This window comes from Ovis canadensis, chromosome 6 (assembly GCF_042477335.2).
Source record: "Ovis canadensis isolate MfBH-ARS-UI-01 breed Bighorn chromosome 6, ARS-UI_OviCan_v2, whole genome shotgun sequence".
NCBI lineage: Eukaryota > Metazoa > Chordata > Mammalia > Artiodactyla > Bovidae > Ovis > Ovis canadensis.
The window spans coordinates 102,854,169-102,870,390 of NC_091250.1; the positions used below are offsets into that span (position 1 = coordinate 102,854,169).

The 16,222-nt window shown below is 39.0% G+C and overlaps 1 protein-coding gene across 10 annotated transcripts in view; it reads left to right on the top strand.

Moving 5' to 3' along the window:
• Window positions 1-16,222, top strand: part of MOB1B (MOB kinase activator 1B) — a 91,572-nt gene that overhangs the window by 42,894 nt on the left and 32,456 nt on the right. Inside the window, exon 3 of one of the 10 annotated variants that reach the window (XM_069594312.1) lies at window positions 4,868-4,995. The exons of 7 other annotated variants lie outside the window; for them this stretch is intronic. The gene's annotated coding sequence lies outside the window, so the exon portion shown is untranslated. Of the gene's footprint in view, window positions 1-4,867; window positions 4,996-11,783; window positions 13,077-16,222 lie in introns of those variants that run through there. 2 more of the 10 variants (XM_069594310.1, XM_069594303.1) reach the window with 2 other exon arrangements.

Consider the following 16,222-nt stretch of genomic DNA (forward strand, 5'->3'; position numbering starts at 1 on the left):
GGAATCCTTTGACCCAGTTTTTTTCTGCAGTTCACTTGGGTATCTCAAGTAGAGATTGGAAGGGGTTGGCAAATGCCAAGGCATAGAGGGCCCTCATGATAATGATGTTTGCTTAACACTTCAGCCTCCTCTGCTCCTTCCTTCCTTGTCTACCCCTCCACCCCCTCCCCACTCCATTCCCTCCCCATCTTCCTGCCCTCCAACCCATTTACCCCTTTATTCCCACTTCTTTCAACAGACATTTCTCCCAAGCCAGCCTACCTTTGTAAAATGTCGTTCCTGTTGTTCTGGCTAGACTGCCCTTCTCCGACCCTCCCGCATTTCTTTAGTTCAGGCATGCGTGCGTGCTCAGGCATGTCCAACTCTTTGCTACTCCACGGACTGTACTTACTAGGCAAAAATACTGCAGTGGGCTGCCATCTCCTCCTCCAGGAGATCTTACCCAGCCAGGGATCGAGCTGTGTCTCCTGTCTGCTGCATTGGCAGGCTGATTCTTTCTGGAGCCAACTCATTTTCTCTGACTTATGCTTCCTTCCCAATTTGTTAGCTGTCATGTCAGTGTCCTCCTCCATAGTCCTTATTATAGCTCGTATCAAAAAGATGTTATACTTGTCAGTTTTCAGGCTTCTCTTCCTCATCAGAGTATGTGACCTCTTTGAGGATGCAGCAATGTCAAAAGTCATTTTTAAATCTCTTATCATTTAGCATAGTACCTGTTACATATTTGATACTTGGTCACGATTTTTTACATATGTTACCAATTACATGTGGAATCTAAAGAATGATTCCAGTAAACTTATGTACAAAACAGACTCACAGACTTAGAAAACAAACTTATGATTACCAAAGGGAATGGGATGGGGAGGCAGAAGGAAAGATAAATTAGAAGTAAAAAAATTTTTCAAGTGTTTTCATGGTACTAGGTGGAGGTATGAGTGATTTCTCCTTTATTGTGCTCTTATTTTCCCCTTCCAGAGACTTTTACTCATTGGAAAAGACTCTGCTGCTGGGAAAGATTGAGGGCAGGAGGAGAAGGGGATGACAGAGGATGAGATGATTGGATGGCATCACTGACTCAATGGACGTGGGTTTGGGTGGACTCCAGGAATTGGTGACGGACAGGCAGGCCTGGTGTGCTGCAGTTCATGGGGTCGCAAAGAGTCCGAAACGACTGAGTGACTGAACTGAACAGAGACTTTTGGAGAAATGGAAATAGGTGACTGTTATATACAGAAAGATCTGAAACACTCACTATTGAATCTTTATTTTATAATTTTGTATAGAGACGTGGTTGTCTTATCCTTTCAAAGACTTATATATGCCAGGCACGTTCCACTGTAAACTGTGTTCCAATAGCAGTGAATGCAAGTGCTCGAATCCCTGCATCCCCTACCACCATCACACCACTGAGAATCCTAATCATAACTTCTTGGCCTTCATATATGTATACATCCAGTAGTCATGTACGTATATGAGTTGGGCCATAAAGAAGGCAGAAGAATTGATGCTTTCGAATTGTGGTGCTAGGGAAGACTCTTGAGAGTCCTTTGGACAGCAAGGAGATCAAACCAGTCAATCCTAAAGGAAATCAACCCTGAACATTCATTGGAAGGGCTGGTGCTGAAGCTGGAGCTGCAATACTTTCGCCATCTGATGTGAAGAACCGACTCATTGGAAAAGACCCTGATGCTGGGAAAGGTTGAAGGCAGGAGGAGAAGATGACAAAAGAGGATGAGATGGTTGGATGGCATCACTGACTCAATGGAACTAAGTTTGAGCAAGCTCTGAGAGTTGATGATGGACAGGGAAGTCTGGCATGCTGCAGTCCACGGGGTCGCAAAGAGTTGGATACAACTGAACAACTGAACTGAACTGAACTGAATAATTAGTGATCTTGGGTATATTTTCATGTGCTTAATCAGCCATCTGTATGTATTCTTTGGGGAACTGTCTTTAGGTCTTTGCCCATTTTTGACTGGGTTATTTTTTTTGTTATTGATTTGCTTGTCTTCTTTATTTCTAATGGCATACTTAGGCTGCTTGCTTTTATTGTCATCAACCTTTTTACTCTTCGTCTTAAAGGTGAAAGTAACATCTTTTATGTTGAAATTTAGAATGCAGTTTTTTAATAAGTGAAATTTAAAAATTAATAGTCATGTGAAAAGTAACAGTAGAATGTAATTATTCCCATATGGCTCAGTGGTAAAGAACCCGCCTGCCAACACAGGAGACGCAGTTTCAATCCCTGGGTCAGGAAGATCCTCTAGAAGAGGAAATGGCAACCCATTCTAGTATGCTTGCCAGGAAAATCTCATAGACCAAGGAGCCTGGAGGGTTACAGTCTTGGAGTGGTAAGGAATCGTTCATGCCTGAGCATGTTGCACACAGGAAAATACTACTTTTCTCCAAGATAAGCACGAATTATCCATAGAGGTGGATTTTATTACAGAATGAGATATTTAACTCCAATTGAATTTCCTGTTTCTTAGTTATCTTTATGATATTTTAATGCAGATAAGCAACTGATAATTTAATGCAAGTAATCAACATGTTCGGGAAACAGGTGACATACTGTAAAAATGACCTATAGATTCTGGAGGTAGATGTAATACTGCTTTTCACTTATTACTCTCAGTGCATTTATTGCCTTTCTTATGAAATCTGATAGAGAGCTCTGCCAGGGTTTTTCTTTGTGGATTATTTCAAAGTGGAGAGTCTTTTCCCCAAACGATGAAGAAGTAGTTGTGTCTAATTGCTAGTGACTCTGAAGAATATGTCTTTCTGGTATGCTTATTGTTTTTGAGTACTTACTAGTCAAACTGTGGTAAGCAAAAGTAAGTTATATGTTATGAAAATTCAGAACACTTTCATTTTATCAATAAATACTTTGCATAATTTTCTGTGTGAGAAACCATGCTAGTTTTGATTAATTTGTTCTTTTTTTTTGATGGCACTTCTAATATTCACATTTCACTTAGTTCATAAGAAACTGGGGAGAAAGGAAAAGAATCTTGCATTTAGTTTTATGTGTTTTTTATCTTCTTTGATGGTTTTCACTCATTTGTGTTACTCTTTCTCCGTTTTGGGCTTCGCTGGTAGCTCACTGGTGAAGAATCTGACTGGAGTTCAGGAAACACAGATTCAATCCCTGGGTTGGGAAGATTGCCTGGAGGAGGGCATGGCAACCCCTTCCAGTATTCTTCCTTGGAGAATCCCATGGACAGAGGAGTCTGGCAGGCTGCCGTCCATAGGGTTGCAAAGAGTCATATACAACTGAAATGACTTAGCATGCACGTGTGCTCTTAGCTTTAAATGGCCATAGTTGAAGCCCTTTCCAGGTACTGGGGAGTATACCTGACTCTCAGATAATATGAAATGTAACTTTTATAGTTGACAATATTAGGATTAAAGGGGCTTTTTTTTTTTTAATTGTACCTTTCTTGTGCAATACAGTTGTTGTTCTGCCTTTGGTTCCCAGGTTTGCCTGCATCTATGTATTATTTTCCATAGGGACTTTACTGACATACTACTATCCATGAGTCCTTTGTTTTTTGTTGTTGTTCAGTCTCTCAGTCATGTTTGATGTTCAGTCTCTCAGTCCTCATGGACTGCAGCACACCAGGCTTCCCTGTCCTGCATCTCCTGGAGCTTGCTCAAACTCACATTCATTGAGTCTGTGATGCCATCCAACCATCTCATCCTCTGTCATCCCCTTCTCCTGCCTTCAATCTTTCCCAGCATCAGGGTCTTATCTAATGAGTCAGCTCTTTGCATCAGATGGCCAAAGTATTGGAGCTTCAGCTTCAGTCCTTCTGATGAATATTCAGGGTTGATTTCCTTTAGGAGTGACTGGTTTGATCTCCTTGCAGTCTAAGGGACTCTCAAGAGTCTTCTCCAACACTGCAGTTCAAAAGCATCAATTCTTCGGCGCCCGGCCTTCTTCTTTTGTTTTTAGTCTTCATTTAGAGGAATTGTGATTGTTCTGTGTTTGGGTACCATAAGCTTATGCTTAAACCATTGGGGATCTGAAAGATGGAAATCCTTGCTTTTGAGCAGTAGGGGAGAATGAAACAGTCTTGAATATAAGAAATATTTTATCCAAGTTCCTTTATGGAAGAATTCAGTTATGCTTGTGATCTGGAGTATGTAAGTTGGGCAAAATAACTGTACTTTTGTGCCTATTTCCTTAGTTCTAAAAGAACAGTTTTTTATTTGACAGCATTCAGTGTTTCTTCTTAATGGTTTTTGAAGAGATTTATGATGACTTGTGAAATTGGTAAGAATGAGATCAAATCTCTGGAGAAGTAATTTACATTTAGTGATTTTTAGAAATGGGAAAGATTTTATTCCTACATCTTATTTTTAGAAAAATCAGTTGAGACTAAGATCTTATGATTTCCAAGGCTACACTTAGTCAATTATATAAACAAATTCTCAATGATACCAAGATCCAAGTGTCTTACTGTTTCACTGGTATTTTTTGATATTACAGATTTCCCATTTTTTGCATTTGCTTATTATAAAAGGATAATATGTAGCCATAACTCAGCTTATGTCTATGATGGACCTTCACTGCAAAAGTTAAAGAGACGGTACACATATATTTAACTGCCATCAATTGTTGAGCACTGACTATACACCAGCTTATGCTCTGTATTTCTTTTTGTTAATTAATCTATTTATAATTGAAAGATAATTGCTTTAAATATTATGCTGATTTCTGCTGTATATCAACATGAATCAGCCATAGGTATACATATGTCCCCTTCCTCTTGACTCTTCTATGCTCTGTATTTCTGTGCATATAGTTTGGTTTTCAGATGAACCATCCTTCATGGTAGGTGATATTATTTCTTCTTTTTTGCAGTCAGAATGATTAAGTAACTTTATCAAAGTCACCTAACCAATACGAGGCAAATTAGGCATTACAGCCCAGAGGACCCAGCTGCAAAATCAAGGTTTCTCCTATGCCATATGAAATAGATAATGCCCAAGGTAAATATTAATGGTAGATGGCCTTAAAAAATATTTTAAAATATATATATTTTTGATGTCTTTGAATTTGTTACAACATTGCATCTGTTCTGTGTTTTGGTTTTTTGGCTGTGAGGAATGTGGGATCCTAGCTCCCCAGCCAAGGATCAAGCTGGGATCAAGCTGCACCCGTGCATTAAAAGGAGAACTTTTAACCGCTGGACCACCAGGGAAGTCACTTGATGGCTTTTATTGATGCTTGTGCCTGACATTGCATTACTATTTGTTTACTGATTTCTAATCCTCAAAACAACTCTGCAACATAATGCTTCCATCATTCTCAGATGAGGCAGAGAAGGCTCCTGAGAGGCTCAGTAATAAGTAACTAAGTCAAGGTCTCTCACTAAGTAGTACAGGTACTTTGATTCCAGGGCCGTAGGTCAGTCAGCTGGCAGTATTTTCATACTGTCCTGTGCTGCATGCTGCTTTTACAAATCTCATCTTGATACATATTTAACTGATGACTTTGGGTTTCCTCAGGGGCCATTAGCATATCAAACTGATTGAGTCTGACAGTTTCTAAGGTGAATGTTTTGAAACAATTTTGGTAATAGAGCTAAAGATGGTAGCAGTAGCAGCCACCAGGTAAAAAAGCATTAGGGGTAGAAGTCTGCTTATATATATAGGTGATTTTGGTTTCCTTGTCTGTCTGTTGTCAGTTGCAAAGTCGTTTCCAACTCTTTGTGACCCCATGGACTGCAGCACACCAGGCTCCTCTGTCTTCTACTATATCCTGGAATTTGCTCAAATTCATGTCCTTTGAGCCAGTGATGCCATCCAACCATCTTATCTTCTGTCATCCCCTACTCTTCCTCCCCTCAGTCTTCCTTAGCATCAGGGTCTTTTCCATTGAGTCGCCTCTTTGCGTCAGGTGGCCAAAGTATTAGAGCTTCAGCTTCAGCATCAGTCCTTCCAGTAAATATTCAGGGTTGATTTCCTTTAGGATTGACTGATTTGATCTCCTTGCAGTTCAAGGGACTCCTTAGAGTCACCCAGCACCATAAATTTGGAAGCATCAGTTCCTTTGGTGCTCAGTCTTCTTTATGGTTCTACTCTCACATCCGTACATGGCTACCAGAAAAACTGTAGCTTTGACTGTCTGGACCTTTGTCAGCCAAGTGATGTCTGCTTTTTAATACGCTGTCTAAGTTTGTGATAGCTTTCCTTCCCAGGAGCAAGCATCTTTTAATTTCATGGCTGTGGTCACTGTCTGCAATGATTTTGGAGCCCAAGAAATTAAAATCTGCCATTGTTTCCATTTTTTCTCCTTCTAATTGCCACAAAGTGATAGGACCAGATGCCATGATCTTAGTGTTTTGAATGTTGAATTTTAAGCCAGTTTTTTTGCTCTCTTTTTTCACCATCATCAAGAGGCTTTTTGGTTCCTCTTCAGTTTAGTTCGGTCGTTCAGTCATGTCTGACTCTTTGTGACCCCAGTACCTTTTTACTTTTGTCATTAGAGTTGTATCATCTGCATATCTGAGATTGTTGGTATTTCTCCTGGCAGTCTTGTTCCAGCTTGTGATTCTTCCAGCCTGGCATTTCACATGGTATACTCTACATATAAGTTAAATAAGCAGGGTGACAATATACAGCCTTGTCATATTCCTTTCCCCATTTGGAACCAGCCTGTTGTCCCATGTCTGGTTCTAACTTTTGCTTCTTGACCCTCAAACAAACTTCTCAAGAGACAAGTAAGGTGGTCTGGTGTTCCCATCTCTTTGGGGTTCCTTGTCTATAGTGTACTGTGAATAGTGCTGGAGTCAGAAATATATTGCACATGATACATAGATTTTAAAGATAGTTTATTAACATTTCTATACGTGACTCATTTTATTGCTATGTTTTAGCAAGCATTCAAACTAATTTTTTATTAGGCTTTTAAACTTCTTAAAATTTAGTTTTTATTTTTGTCAGTATTATGCATGTGCATGACAATTTAATTGAGTAGAATCAAATAGTTCTATAAGACTTATCAGAAAAACCATCCCTCTTTTCCTGTTTCTGAATACACCCATTTTAACTCTTTTACCTGATTGTCTTAATTTTTAACTTCTTGTCTCAAACTAGCTTATATTGTTACATACTGATTTTTTTTTTTTCATTTTAGGTATTAACTATTCTTATTATGGAGGAAGAGGGCATCACTCCCATGGTATCCCCATGTATATCTATATTTATATCTGTATACATCCCATCTTATATATACATCCTTCCATCCTGCCAGCTTCTCAGTATAGTTGCTGCTGCTGCTGCTGCTAAGTCACTTCAGTCGTGTCCGACTCTGTGCGACCCCATAGATGGCAGCCCACCAGGCTCATCTGTCCGTAGGATTCTCCAGGCAAGAACACTGGAGTGGGTTGCCATTTCCTTCTCCAATGCATGAAAGTGAACAGTGAAAGTGAAGTTGCTCAGTCATGTCCGACTCTTAGCAACCCCATGGACTGCAGCCTCCCAGGCTCCTCCGTCCATGGGATTTTCCAGGCAAGAGTGCTGGACTGGGGTGCCATTGCCTTCTCCGTCTCAGTATAGTTAACCCTATATAAATAAATACTGTTTATAGTTGAGCCATGTGTATACTGTAATTTTGTTTTCTTTCCTGAACAGCTTCTTGCTGTATCTGGAAATTTTTTGTTGTTTTCTGTGTACTCAGTACTTTTTTTTTAACCCCCAAACACTACCCTAGTTGACCTTGAAATATATTTCAGACTCTGTCACTTTATCTTCTTGAATACTGTCTGTTGGAGTTTTCTTATCTGCTCCAGTCCATTGGCTGATGTTACACAAGTCTTGCTGTACAGCTGTTATTTGGGATCTCCCTTTGCCTTCATTCTTGGGATTCCCCTTGCATAGCTTTTGGGTTGGATTTCCTCTTTCTTGGATCTCATGTCCTCTCTGTTGATTTACTCCTGGAGTAGGGAAAGGCTACCCACTCCAGTGTTCTGGCTGGGAAAATTCCATGGACTGTATAGTCCATGGAGTCGCAAAGAGTTGGACACGACTAAGCGACTTTCACTTCACTTTTGGTGCGGATTGTCTGAAAGCTCACTAAAAACAGTAAGTGGACTGTTAATATTTTGAGACCTTATATGTTTAGAAATATACCTTTGTACTTGATTGCTATCATGTCAGAGTATCAAGTTCTAGGTTGTAAATTTTCGCACAGAATTTTAATTTTTATGGATGAGGTGCTCCACTTGTTACTGAGAGGTCCAAATGCCTTTCTGACTTCTGATGCTTTGTATCTTGTTTTTTTCCCCTCTGGACTGTTGTAAGGTCTCCTCTTTGTTCGGAAATTTCTTAGTTTATTCTTCTATTGAGGGTTTATCCACCAAGTTGGTGGTCTCTCAGTCTAAAGAGGCATTTTCAATTCTGGGAAAATTTATTGGTTTATTTCCTTAATAAAGTATTTTCTTGACAGAATATTTCCTTGTTTTTCTGTTATGTGTTTCTAGAATTCTTGTTACTTAGAACTTGGGCCTCTTGAACAGATCCTTGATATTGTTCTCCTTTTCCATATCTTTCTTTGTTTTTTTAGGCTTTGTGTTCTAAGAGATTGCTTTGGTTTTATTTTCTGTTTTTTTTTTTATTGTGGTTTTAATTTCTGCTAACATTTTTTAAAAATCTAAGAGTCCTTTTTCTTTCTCTTTTTTTACATAGTATTCCTTTCTTATTTCATTAAGCAGTAATTTTTTTTCTATCACTGAAGATATATATAGTTTTGGGGGTGCATTTTTATTCTCCTTTGTTTATCCTTTAAGTTGCTTTTTTTTTTTTTTTGGTATTTTGATGTCTTCTTGCATATTAGAGGCTTCCCTCAAGTCCTGATAACTCTTTTGCTTTCTGTTTTTATTTATGTTGTTGTTTAGTTGGTAAGTTGTGTCCGACTCTTTTGTGACCCCATGGACTGTAGCCTGCCAGACTCCTCTGTCCATAGGGTTTCCTAGGCAAGAATAGTGGAGTGGGTTGCCTTTTCTGACCCAGGGATCAAACCTGTGTCTCTTGCATTGCAGGTGGATTCTTTACCACTGAGCCACCTGGAAAGCCTTTTTTATTTACAAGTAGGACAACTGAAAACCAAATTGGAATCTCTGTGTGTGGGGGGCATGTCAACTGTGGGATTTGCTGAAGGGTGATATGGCTAGGCTGTTACCTTGAAGAATCCCTGGTGTAAATTTCTTTCTATATCTTCATATGGTATGCTCAGATTTACCAAAAAAAAAAAAAAGCACAGTTGGGTTTTGCTTGGAGATTATTATCTGGACTGTGGGAAAAGGCAAAGGGTCTCAACATTGATTTTTTTCAAACTCATCTGATCACCTAGTGTTACATATGGTACATCTGCCTACAACTGTGCCTGTAATCATATCTCTGAAGCCAGACACCCTCTCTCTTTTGCCCTGTTTTTATAGAATACACCTTTAGTTTCTAGTTTTGTCTCAGGATGAGCGGGTAATACAAAAGCCTACTGTGTAGACTGCAGAGAGGATCTGGGTGTGTACCTTTTCTTAAACAGACTGGGGAAGTCTCGTTCCATCTCTACTTCTATTTCCAGAGTATCCTACTGATAGAAATTCCTGAACATTCTATGGAATCTGTGGTGTAAATTGGGTGGCTTCTAAGTTCAGGGTTAGGTTTCCTTAGGTATATTAATTCAGTTATTTATTCATCTACTTGCTAATTCCTAAAATTATTGTTTCCTCATCTTTTATTCTCCTTTTCCTTATGGGATTGATTTTTTTTTTTAATTCACATTATTATTGTTTTGAGTAAGGAGTGGAAGGTAATGTCTGTTTTTAGCCCACAAATCTTTGACTGTCACTCTTCAAAACGGTTTCTTACAGGTACTTATTTATTGTATTGCTGTGTTCTGTTAAGCATCCATAGTTTTGCAATGTCGCTAAGTAGAAGGAAATTGAAAGAGATATGTCACTGAGTTAAACTACTTAATATTTTTTGAGTTCTTCATAACTGTAATGTATTAGTAAGTAGTGACTCTAAGAGTCCTTTTTCTACTGGACACAGTTCAATAACTAATTTTTATAAAAATACAGATTAATCTAAATTTGAGCTGCAAGGAACTATTTTCTTTATTATTTATTATTATTCCTCACTTATTTCTAGATTATTCAGGTTATGCTTCTAAAATATGCTTTGACAAATCTCATTTAAACTTTAATGTCTTTGACCTTAATTATTCATTGGTTGAAATTTACCTCCAAACTAGGAATTATCTCTGTTTTACATTTTTAAAAAACAGCTACACTTGAAATTAGATTTATAGGAGAAAAATGATATCTTTTGTCTTAATGTTACCAGTATCTTCCTTCTAATAATAAAAGAAACAAAGGTTTTTCCCATTTCCCATTACACTTGATCAGTTTTATAGGCATCAGTTCAGTTCAGTTCAGTAGCTTAGTTGTGTCTGACTCTTTGCGACTCCGTGAACCGCAGCACTCCAGGCCTCCCTGTCTATCGCCAACTCCCAGAATTTACTGAAACTCACGTCCATTGAGTTGGTGATGCCATCTAACCATCTCATCCTCTGTCGTCCCCTTTTCCTCCTGCCTTCAATCTTTCCCAGCATCAGGGTCTTTTCAAATGAGTCAGCTCTTCTCATCAGGTGGCCCAAATACTGGAGCTTCAGCTTCAACATCAGTCCTTCCAAAGAACACCCAGGACTGATCTCTTTTGGAATGGACTGGTTGGATCTCCTTGCAGTCCAAGGGGCTCTCAAGAGTCTTCTCCAACACCACAGTTCAAAAGCATCAATTCTTCGGCACTCAGCTTTCTTCACAGTCCAACTCTCACATCCATACATGACCACTGGAAAAACCATAGCCTTGAGTAGATGGACCTTTGTTGACAAAGTAATGTCTCTGCTTTTTAATATGCTCTCTAGGTTGGTCATAACTTTCCTTCCAAGGAGTAAGTATCTTTTTAATTTCATGGCTGCAGTCACCATCTGCAGTGATTTTGGAGCCCCCCAAAATGTGGGCTTTTTATTTTCTTAAGAATATTAGTTTAATGCAGTGACTTTCTTATAAATGCCATAGTTTTGAACTTCAGTATACAAATATGATGAGAGCTTTCTGTTAGAGTTACTATTTTATAGACAAAGAATAAACCATAGACTATAAACTGTGGATTTTTTTTATCCAATGAAAGACCTATACTTACCATCCTGAACGTCAGTGTGGCTTTATACAAAAGCATATCTCTAAAGGATTAGAAAATAAATGTGGCGCTGTTAGATTTTAGGAGAGAATGAATGTTCTCACAATAGATAGCCTGAGAGAAAGGAGACAGACTAGGGCAGGAGTTCTTTTTCCAGGTTTATGAACAGGTTTTACGTGTCCCTGAATTCCTTTATGCAAAATATATCTCTAGAGAGAAGGTTCATAGTGTCTTTCAGATTACCAGAGGCTTAAAACAGATAACTAATGGTGAAAGGTAAGAAAAAATTGTATAAAATTTTAAGATTACAGGAGATAATTCCATATACATACTGTGCTTGTATAGCTGTTGTGACTGAGCCTGTTTGTATAAGCTGGGAATATAAATTTAGCAAATGCTGTCAGAATGTTTACTTTTATGTTACCATTCTTGACCTGATGTCCTTTATTGGTTTAGCTCAACAGACTTCTGTTGAGGAGCTGTTCTGACCTAGGCCTTCTCCTAGGCTCTGGAGAAGCAGATGACTTGAAGAACTCCTTGCCTTTGAGAAGCTCATGGTGCATTGTAAACTAGAGACGTTTTAGTGTTCTGTGTGACCAGAGAGAAGTCATCTTTAATGTGGTTTAGGACATCAGCAACGCTTCCTAAGGAAAAATGAACCCCTGAATTAATTTTCTAGGGATGACTAGACGTCCCATGGAAAAAGAAAGTTCATTTACAAGTATATGAGATGAGGAGTAGACACCAGCTGATTTTAACTTTGTGAGGTTTTTTTTCCTTGTCAGGCTGGCTTTATTGTAAGAATTTAAATTTCAAAGCATTCCCAGGTGGCACTAGTGGAGAAGAATCTGCTTGTCAATGCAGGAGGAAAGAGAGTGGGTTCCATCCTTGGATCAGGAAGATTCCCTAGAGAAGGGAATGGCAACCTACTCCAGTATTCTTGCCTAGAGATTCTCATGGATAGAGGAGCCTGGTGGAGGTAGAGTCCACTAGGGTCGCAAAGAGTAGGACACAACTGAGCAGTAGTAAACCATTAAAACTTCTGTGTCACTGATTAAATGTATTCCTGTTATGTTACTGCTGCTTATTTGCAGGCCGATGATGAATTGTAGCAATTATAGGTGAATCTTTGCTGTGGTGTTAACTTGAGAGCTGTATCTGATATAAAGATTGTTCCATTATTGCCGAAACTGCAGACTTGATCTTTTGTGGCACCCTTTATAATGAACTGTGGTTTTGAATTGGATGCCAGCAGAAATTGTGCTTTTCTACTTTGGTGGGGAAAAAAATGCTTTTACAACAAGAAATTGCATACTAGTTTTTAGAATATAGCTAAATTATTAAACTATGGGAAGTAGCTGTAATCTATTAGTTATTTAAAATAACTAAATAAAATGAAAAATAAGAGCTACCTCCTTCTTCCCTTTCCCCTCCCCCAATGCAAGGAGTAGACTTGTTAGACTGAGATGTCTTGCTTTGATTGATTGACCCATTTTTTTTTTAGCCAAGGTTTAAGTAGGGAAGGACTCCAAAGGGCCTAAGACTGAAAATGAAATTTTGGTGTCAGGATGAGCAAACCTCACCAGTAGTACATTGCTGCAGTTAAAATCTTTTAGATTTGTTGCACAAATAAAGATGATGGGTCAGTCCCTTTCTCTAAAACTGGGGACAGCTGTTCCTTGCAGTAATAACAGGACTTTTCTCTACTTTCAATATCATTATTTAAGTTAATAAACTTCTATTAGTAAACCCATTATGTCCCAGTTCCTGTTTTAGATTCTAGAGATTCACGGATGACCAAGACATGATCCATATTCTTGAGTAACTCACAGTCTAGTGAGAAAGAGAAAGAAAAATGTAAACGAGTAAGTATACAGAGGTCATGTTTTAAAACTGGATTAGTAGAAGTGTGACAGAAAGATTGGTTTGGTCTGAATACATCTGCCCAGATTCATGAGTTGAAATCTTAATGCCCAGTGTGATGGCCTTAGGAGGTGAGGGCTTTGAGCCTTTGAGAGGTGATTAGGTCATCAGGTCTCCACCCTCATTATTGGGGTTAGTGCTCTTATGAAAAACATCCCACAGAGCTCCCTTTTACCATATGAAGATGCAGGGGGAAGTGGGCAATCAGAAACCTGGAAGAGGGCCTGACAATGCTGGTACCTTGATCTTGGTACTTTTGACCACCAAAACTCTGAGAAGAAATTTTCATAAGCACCTAGTCTGTAGTATTTTGTTATAGCAAACTGAATAAGGTGATGACTATCTGTATGTATATGTGTGTATGTACATATGTGTATATGCATATACATATTGTCACTCAGTATTTTTAAGGTGTCATTTCCTATACTGCCCATTTGCTGTGTGACAGCTACCTCAAAACTAAGCTGTTTTAAATACATTCATTTAATTGTCATAATGATTCAGCAAAATTGGTAATATCATTTCCAGTGTTTTAGTTGTAAGCTTAGAGAAGTTATATGATTTATCTGAGATCACAAAGTTATCAAAGTTACAAAGACAGGATCTGAAACTGGGTGTTTACTTCAAATCCTTTGCCCTTTGATCTTCTGTATGCCAGATATCACATTACAAAAATGAAGAGGACACAACCTCTCATTTTAAAGAGCTTTGAAGGAGAACAAACACATAAATATGTTATAGGTGCTTTAAGCTGCAGTGAGACACCAAGAGGATGGAGAGATTTTCATGGAAGGTTAGGAAAGGTTTTTTTTATAAAAGAAGTGATGTTCAGGCTCCCTAGGTGTTTCTTGGATGAAATGTCAGTATATTTGGAATTACTGCCTGCTCTGTTGCAATTTGATGCTCATTCTGAACTCTGTATCTGCAGGTTTTGTTTTCTTCCTTCTTGTAGTCCAACACATTGTAGGGAATTCTGTTACTGCTGTTGCATAGAAATCATCTAGACATTTGACAATAGTCATTTCCTAAAATCTCCTGTGATTTTAGTACCTGTTTACTGATTGCAATGGATTTAGTGCTGGGCAAAGGAAACTGCAGTCTTTATAAAACTCAGAGCTCAGAGGGTGATCGGAGATGAGTGATTAAACTTTAGTGTCTTCATCTACAGCGGAGCTTACACCTCAGTAACTTCACAATTGTAGAAACTAACTGGCCTTTGGTAGTGAAGTGCTTTTTATTTTCTAAGGATTAGATTATAAAAATTTGTGGGATATAAATAAATAGTGACTTGACCAACCCTCTACCTGTTCTTGTATGAGATCATGGAGTTATACTTTATAAAATTGAAGTGTTACAGATATGCTGAAAACCAAGAAGTAACCTAGTTAGCAGTTTAATATAATAGTGTGTCAGTTCAGTTCAGTTGCACAATCGTGTTCAACTCTTTGCAACCCCATGAACTGCAGCATGCCAGGCCTCCCTGTCCCTCACCAACTCCCGGAGTTTACCCAAACTCATGTCCATTGAGTTGGTGATACCATCCAACGATCTCATCCTTTGTCGTCTCCTTCTCCTCCTGCCTTCAGTCTTTCCCAGCATCAGAGTCTTTTCCAATGAGTCGGCTCTTTGCATCAGGTAGCCAAAGTATTGGAGTTTCAGCTTCAACGTCAGTCCTTCCAATGAACACTGATCCAGGACTGATCTCTGGTTGGATCTCCTTGCAGTCCAAAGGACTCTCAAGAGTCTTCTCCAGCACCACAGTTCAAAAGCATCATTCTTTGGCACTCAGCTTTCTTTATACTCCAACTCTCACGTCCACACATGACTAATGGAAATACCATAGCTTCGACTAGATGGACCTTTGTTGGCAAAGTAATGTCTCTGCTTTTTAATATACTGTCTAGGTTAGTCTTAAGTTTCCTGCCAAGGAGTAAGTGTCTTTTAATTTCATAGCTGCAGTCACCATTTGCAGTGATTTTGGAGCCCCCAAAATGAAATCTGCCACTGTTTCCCCATCTATTTGCCATGAAGTGACAGGACTGGATGCCATGAACTTAGTTTTCTGAAAGTTGAGCTTTAAGCCAACTTTTTCACTCTCCTCTTTCACTGTCATCAAGAGGCTTTTTAGTTCTTCCTCACTTTTTGCCATAAGGGTGGTGTCATCTGCACATCTGAGGTTATTGATATTTCTCCTGGCAATCTTGATTCCAGCTTGTGTTTCATCCAGCCCAGCGTTTCTCATGATGTACTCTGCACAGAAGTTAAATAAGCAGAGTGACAATATACAGCCTTGACATACTCCCTTTCCTATTTGGAACCAGTTTGTCCATTTCTAACTGTTGCTTCCTGACCTGCATACTGATTTCTCAAGAGACAGGTCAGGTGGTCTGGTATTCCCATCTCTTTCAGAATTTTCCACAGTTTATTGTGATTCACACAGTCAAAGGCTTTGGCATAGTCAATAAAGCAGAAATCGATATTTTTCTGGAATTCTCTTGCTTTTTCGATGATCCAGCAGATGTTGGCAATTTGATCTCTGGTTCCTCTGCCTTTTCTGAAACCAGCTTGAACATCTGGAAGTTCATGGCTCACATACTGTTGAAGCCTGGCTTGGAGAATTTTGAGCATTATTTTACTAGTGTGTGAGATGAGTGCAATTGTGTGGTAGTTGAGCATTCCTTAGCATTGCCTTTTTTAGGGATTAGAATGAAGACTGACCTTTTCCAGTCCTGTGGCCACTGCTGAGTTTTCCAAATTTGCTGGCTTATTGAGTGCAGCACTTTCACAACATGATCTTTCAGGATTTGAAACAGCTCAACTGGAATTCCATCACCCCCGCTGGCTTTGTTCATAGTGATGCTTCTTAAGGTGTGTGCGTGCATGCTAAGTTGCTGCAGTTATGTCTGATTCTTTGCAACCCTATAAATTGTAGCCTGCCAGGCTCCTCTGTCCGAGGTATTCTCTAGGCCAGAATAATGGAGTGGGTTGCTGTGCCCTCCTCCAGGGAATGTATGTTAAAGAGCAAGATTTTAAGTGTGGAAGTAAAATTTCCATGACTAAAGATCTTTGGGAAACCTTGAGATAAACC